At 44.6% G+C, this 6,000-nt stretch overlaps 1 long non-coding RNA gene across 1 annotated transcript in view; it reads right to left on the bottom strand.

The window, feature by feature from the left end:
• Positions 1-4,669: 4,669 nt before the first annotated feature.
• The window catches only part of LOC140647021 (uncharacterized), a 37,223-nt gene continuing 35,892 nt past the window's right edge, over positions 4,670-6,000 (bottom strand). The window contains exons 3-4 of the long non-coding RNA XR_012040636.1: positions 5,094-5,187; positions 4,670-4,780 (exon numbers count right to left, since the gene is read on the bottom strand). This is a non-coding gene — a long non-coding RNA (uncharacterized lncRNA). The remainder of the gene's footprint in view (positions 4,781-5,093; positions 5,188-6,000) is intronic.

The following is a 6,000-nucleotide window of genomic DNA, read 5'->3' as shown; positions in this document are numbered from 1 at the left end:
AGTGCTCTAATGAAAAGAGTCTATAAAAAGAAGTTTCTGTGAAAATCTTTAGGATTTAACAGCAGAAGAGGGAAGAAAGAGAGAGAGGTAGGGGAACAGGGAGAGAGAAGATGTGACTTAAGTAACGTCTGCTGAAAATTGCATGTTTTACAATCTTGTGTAGGTGGACTCTAAACATTTTAATGATGCAAACGTCAGACTCTGATTTCAAGTGCCACAAAGCTTGAAATGTTCAGATGAAGGGCTGGAGTTTCTGCCCATCTGTAGCTGAATTGTACTGCTATTTATAGACTTGCTTTTCTCAAATATCTAAAATGCTTTCTTTCCTTCTCATAAACAGGCATGCCTCTAACTGCATGTAACTGAGTCATCTGAATATACTGCAGTTTTCCTCAAACTAACTGGAAACTGAAATCCTACCTTTTCCCTGTGAAAGAACCTAGGTAGGTAGATAGCCTCCAAGCACTGTCTTTCGAAAAAATATTGCAATTCCTGTATGAAAGGTGATTTTGTAGTTCTTGAACGTGGAGATTTTGTGCTGATCCCAGTGTTGGGTTTGAAATTTTTCCAGGCTCTGCCAAATTTCTCCTCCTCCACTTGCAGTCTCTGCTTGCTTTCTCCTGTGTTTTGACAGGGAGGATCATGACTGGATTCTTCCGGGGAGAGCCATATTCAGAGAAGGCAGTTTTTAACTTACCCACGCAGTTAACCTGAACACGTCCTAGAAAACTTGCTAGTTAAGTGCATTATGTACATTTACTTTGTCAGCTGTTCTGCATGGATGTCACTTGAGCAGTCACTGCATAAGCACTCTCTGGTTGGTTTAGGTTTACTGTGGTTTGAAATCCCTCTCAAACCTAAACAGTGTCTGTGAGTAAGGAAATGTGACCATCAGCCAAGCTCAGCGTTGAATACTGTAGAAAAAACATCCACCTGACATTGCAGTAATTACAGTACAGAGAGACTATAATTGTCTGGAATCGCTGGAATTGTGTATTAGCCCCATTTTCTTGACAATAGGTCATGCACTTATTCAGAAGGAAGATTTGCATTATGTTTCTTACTCTTGTCATCCCGGGAATCTTTCGGGTTGTCTAAGAACAAGTTATATATTGGCATTAAATTGAGACTAAAGTGTTTAGGCACTAGAAAGTGCCAATTAAAACCAAACAAGAAACACAGGAGCAAATCTCTTCTCTGCCTCTTTATGCCACTTTCTACGTGTGATACAGACTGTCGCTGGGAGGCAGTCGTCCGTCGCTGTGCCACGGACTATGCAGCCCTTCTCATTTCTGCATCACTTTTTCTCACAGCCCTCATTTCCTAGGGTCTGGGAGCTGTACCTCTGGCTTTGCCAGTCTCAGAGTGACCTGGAAATATGACTTGTCCAGATGATACAGAAGGTGTCTAACGTTAGCCTTATCCAGTAGCATCTCCGCCAATTTGAGGTTAAGCAGCTTCTGTCCCCTGTGCACCTGTCCCGTTCACATGGGCCAGCGGTCCTCTGGGGCACCTCACTGTGCCGTGCACAGTCTCACAGCTCCACTCTTCAGCCAAGACTGCAGCAATTTGCTTCTCTAACCTATTGCCATCAGTGATTCCCTGCTTGTGTTTGGAAGAGCAGTAAAGCCCTTGGGCATGTTTTAGGCTTTCCCCTGCATGGTGCAGCATGAGGGCCAAATTCCTCAGAGTCCTGCCAGACCCTGGCCACAATAACCTCAACTAGAGAGAAATCAGTCAACATTTTCCTAGCTCAGTGCACACTGTGCATGCCATTAATTTGAATGAATGTAAATATAAGCAGCTTAATTTCTCCAGGAAGAGCTTGCAGAGATCAGCCCAGCCCTTTAGGAAAATGAAGCAGACGTCCAGTCCTTAGCAATTAGATTTCTCATAGAGGCTTAAAATTGTGATGTACTGATCATAATAACAAGTAAACAGCAAAACATTACACCATGACTTGCTTGACCACTCACTACTGACCAGCAGATCCAGTCATAAATACCAAGTATCCCAGTGCTCCTTCCTGCTGCTCTCCACATCATGGTGGGCAGCATCAAGGATCAAAGCCCGGCTGTATGGGCATATGTTTAAAAACATGTCCAGACCTCAGTGTATTTAAAAGTCTCCGTGGACAAGAAGAGAGGACTGACTGGGAAGGGGCGATGCTGCTGGAAGAGGACGCACGGACACAATCTCTAAATTTGCACACACAGTGAGGGGAGGCAGGGAAAGAGTGTCTGGGGGGGCAACAGGTGAGCGTACGGCACAAGGTGACACTACAAATACAAGTCAACACTACAAATAAAAGTAATGCAAGCGTGAGAAAAGAGCAACTTGCTTATAGGTAATGTGAGCTTAGAAAATGCTCCTAACTATGTTTCCTAAACGATACGCTGTGAATTGTTAGCTCTGCTTCACTAACAGTGGCCCTTCGGATTGCAGAGGTGCAGGCTTCTGTTTCTTAATATTTCAAACTTGATAAAAATGTAAAACCAGCGTGCAAGCCCCGGAAGATGGTCACAGCAGGAACGAACAGCTAAAACATGCACTTTCTTCGTGACATTAGACGTTGCTCACTAGAGGGCACCAACACCTCAGCTTAGTGCCAAATGGCTGTGACCAGCAAAAGTGTTCATGGAAAAAAAATGCCCCTGTTCACAGCTAGGAATTAGTACATAAGAAAATAAAAATTGTAAATAGTAACAGTAAGCAAAGTTGCTCTGGTGAAAAGAAAAAAGTTCAGGTCAAAGATTATCTTTCCAAGTTTGTGCACAACAAGAAAACTGGAAACCTTCCTAACTTCAACTGTAAACTCTCACCACTGACAAAATAAATTGAAGTGTATAAAATAAATAAACTCAAATAGATTTTTAAAAAAGGTAAAATTATCTAATTATAATTAAGTATAGACAGTTTGATGTGTCAGAAAAAGTGAAGTCAGTACTGAGTGATTAGTTAATGAAATACTGTTGTTCTTCAAGGTGATTTAGAAGTGAATGAAAGCAGCTCAGATCCCCAGCCTGAACCTGGAAGGATACTGCAGGTGAGTGTTTCTCAAACTTATGAAATTTGCTTCCCCTAATGTCTAGAAAAAAGCCACTTTCACGCTTCTCATCAGTGGCAGGCAAGTCTGCCCCACGCTCCCATCCCCACGGCTGTGGTGTTGCACGCCACGGTATGACAGGCAGCTGCTGTTTGGCTCACGTGGGTACGCTGGTACCTGCTGATTTGATATTTAGCACTGTGGGATATGGGTTGTGGCTGCCACCAGGATGCCCCCTTCCCGGCACGCTGCAGCGAGCTCTGCCATGCCCCAAGCCAGCCTGACGCAGTCAATTCAGGACATGCTGCTGGTCCAGCCTCCTGGCACTCTTCTTGATTCTGAGCCCTAAAAAGTCAGCTCTACCCTAAAACACCACTCAAAATGGAGTGCCTAAGAACAGGCTTTCCTGAAGCCAGCAAGATAACAAGGCCATTTAATCATCCAAAACTATGTGGCCTCAGCTTTGCTCCCTCAAGGATGTAAACATCTCTTTTTAACCAGACTTGGCAGCAACAGTCTTTCCCCTGGATTTCAGCTAAAACATTCATAGAAAAGCCGATCCTTGCACGACCTGACTGAAGGGGATGGTGCCTGTGAGGGGCCGAAAAACCCGGTGGTTAAAGTACTGGCTGGCACATGGGGAAACCAACATCATTGAGGGGCAGAACGTGAACCTGTGTCCGGGGCAGCGTATTTGAGTGCCCTTTACACTGCAGTGTCCTCTCTTTGTCTGAAAAGTACTTTTGGGAGAGAGGAATCTGTGTATGCCCACATATCTTGACAATAAAAGGATTAGAAAATAGGAGGAAAAAACATGAAAAGTGTAGGAAAAGATACAACTGAGGGGACACCTGAAAACAGCCTTTCAACATGTAAAATGAGGTAGGGCAGTGCTCGTTCTGCAAGCCTTGGCAAAGCTGAGGTGTGAGATCTGCTCGGAGGAGACCTGTGTCATCAGACCCACGTGGATGTGAGCAAAAACCAGACATCCCCGATGGAAACCCAAGCATAAAGAAACCCCGAAAAAACAACTAGATGCTTATGAGGTTAGTTGGCATTTTATGAGTACTAGTGGTTGGCCATATGTCTCTAGATGAGCATCCTGAGCCTAAGTCTCTGCATGTTTAACAAGCCTGGGGACTTGTCTCCAAAATCAGCATCAGTACCAAGGGGGGAGGGGGCAGTAGCAGTCTCCCGGGGGAGTCTGCTGATCCAGCTTCTCACGACACTCGTATTAATCTCCTCAAATCTGCTCTCCCCCCCTGCCCCAAGTGCTGCTGAGGCCTCAGCTTGGACACTGGGTCTGGTACTGGAGGCTGCACTTCAGGGAGGAGATAGATGAGGTGGGCTGGGCCCAGAGCTGAGAAAAAGGAATGACAAAAGGCTGGGAAATATGGCCTGTGAGGAACAACCAAGGTGTCATGTGTTTAACCTTGAATAACAAACACCAAGGAGTACTGAAAACAGACCCAGAAACTCTCCATGAAATATGTGGAAGAATACTTCATTTCAGAGGGATGCAGTAGGAGATCTCCTGAGGCCCCTTTTCAGGGCAACTTTGTATAATTCTGTGAAATCTCAGGTTTAGAAATCTATCTGGAATAACAGGAGCAGTGAGCAAAAAAAGTCGGATAGTTTTATCTGATTTTTACAGTCAAGGAAATCAGAAGCAAGGACCTAATCCCTTGACTCGGAGGTGTTGCAGTTTTCAGATGGAAAATTCTCTCAAAACCCCTAAAACGAAACAGAGGCATGTTGTGTTTTAGCCTGAGTACTGGTAAATACGTTTGAGTTGCCACACTCGTTTCAGGATTCTCAGTATACGGGATGCAATTTCCTCTCCCCCCCTCCAATGCCATCCCCGTTTCATCCAGCTACAGCCCCTGATCCATTTCCACAGTGCAGCCCCAGGCTCTAACAGCAGGGCACTTCAACAAGTGGCCTGAGCAAATATGCCAAGGCAAGACCAAAGGCCCAGGGTAAGAGTAATCATCAGCCTGATCTTTAGCTTGCCTTTTCACCCTTAAAAGGCATTAGTGAAACCAACCTGAGCATCAACACACAGGCTGGCCCACAGGTTATCAGGATCTTCTCTGTTCGTAATAGTCCTGTCATGGTGATAGCTGAGTCACGCTGGGATGCTAAAAAGAAAGAATTTAGTAGGTAAACTTCATGAAGGGGGGAAGACATCTCACTAAAAGTGAAGAAGTCAAGACTCAATACTCCAATGCGAGAAGAAAGCCCAGACCACGAAGGGGACAACTGCTCCACTTCGGCCACAGCGGTCAGGAGAAAACTCGAGTAGCAATGCCTAGAAGGAAGGAAAACAGCAGCAAAGCCAAGGAAAATGGGCACGCTGTGGGTACACAATGCAAAAGTACCAAGTCACTCCCTTTCTCTGTATGCCTATTTGTTTCTATTGTGCAGATCTGTTTTTGCTTTGCGCGATAATTCTCCACACTGACCTTCTAAGGACAGACACGTTAGGGAATTTCAGATGATGCTGTAATGTCTTGGCCATTGAAAACTCTTCCTTATTTTGTCTGAAATGTTCTGTGGGTGCTTTCTTTAGCAGCTTTACTGGCTCTATTACAGATTATTATTTAATTTATATCCAGCATATGAGCTGGCTGGCAGGAACATCAGGTAATTTTAGGGGGAGAAGATTTTTTTTTAATAGTCACTAATTTGGTAACAGTAACTAATTTGTGAGTGAGGTGTTACATTCCTAGTGATCCCCATTCTCTTATTTTCTTACTCCCAGTGTTCATACTGTCATGGTGAGCGCTATATAACTGGGGAGGGAGAACGTGGGCTGAAGAAAGAGGTGAGGTGAGACTTTTCTCATTCCTAAATCTATGGTCAGCTACTGAAAAAAGGAAAATTCAAAGTCCAGTAACCTTCCAGGGATGTTGCAGAGTCCTCCAAAGGGTCCCTGCGGTGCTGGTGAGAAC

Source organism: Ciconia boyciana, chromosome 2 (genome assembly GCF_034638445.1).
Source record: "Ciconia boyciana chromosome 2, ASM3463844v1, whole genome shotgun sequence".
Taxonomy (NCBI): domain Eukaryota; kingdom Metazoa; phylum Chordata; class Aves; order Ciconiiformes; family Ciconiidae; genus Ciconia; species Ciconia boyciana.
This window is presented reverse-complemented; position numbering and strand designations above follow the sequence as displayed.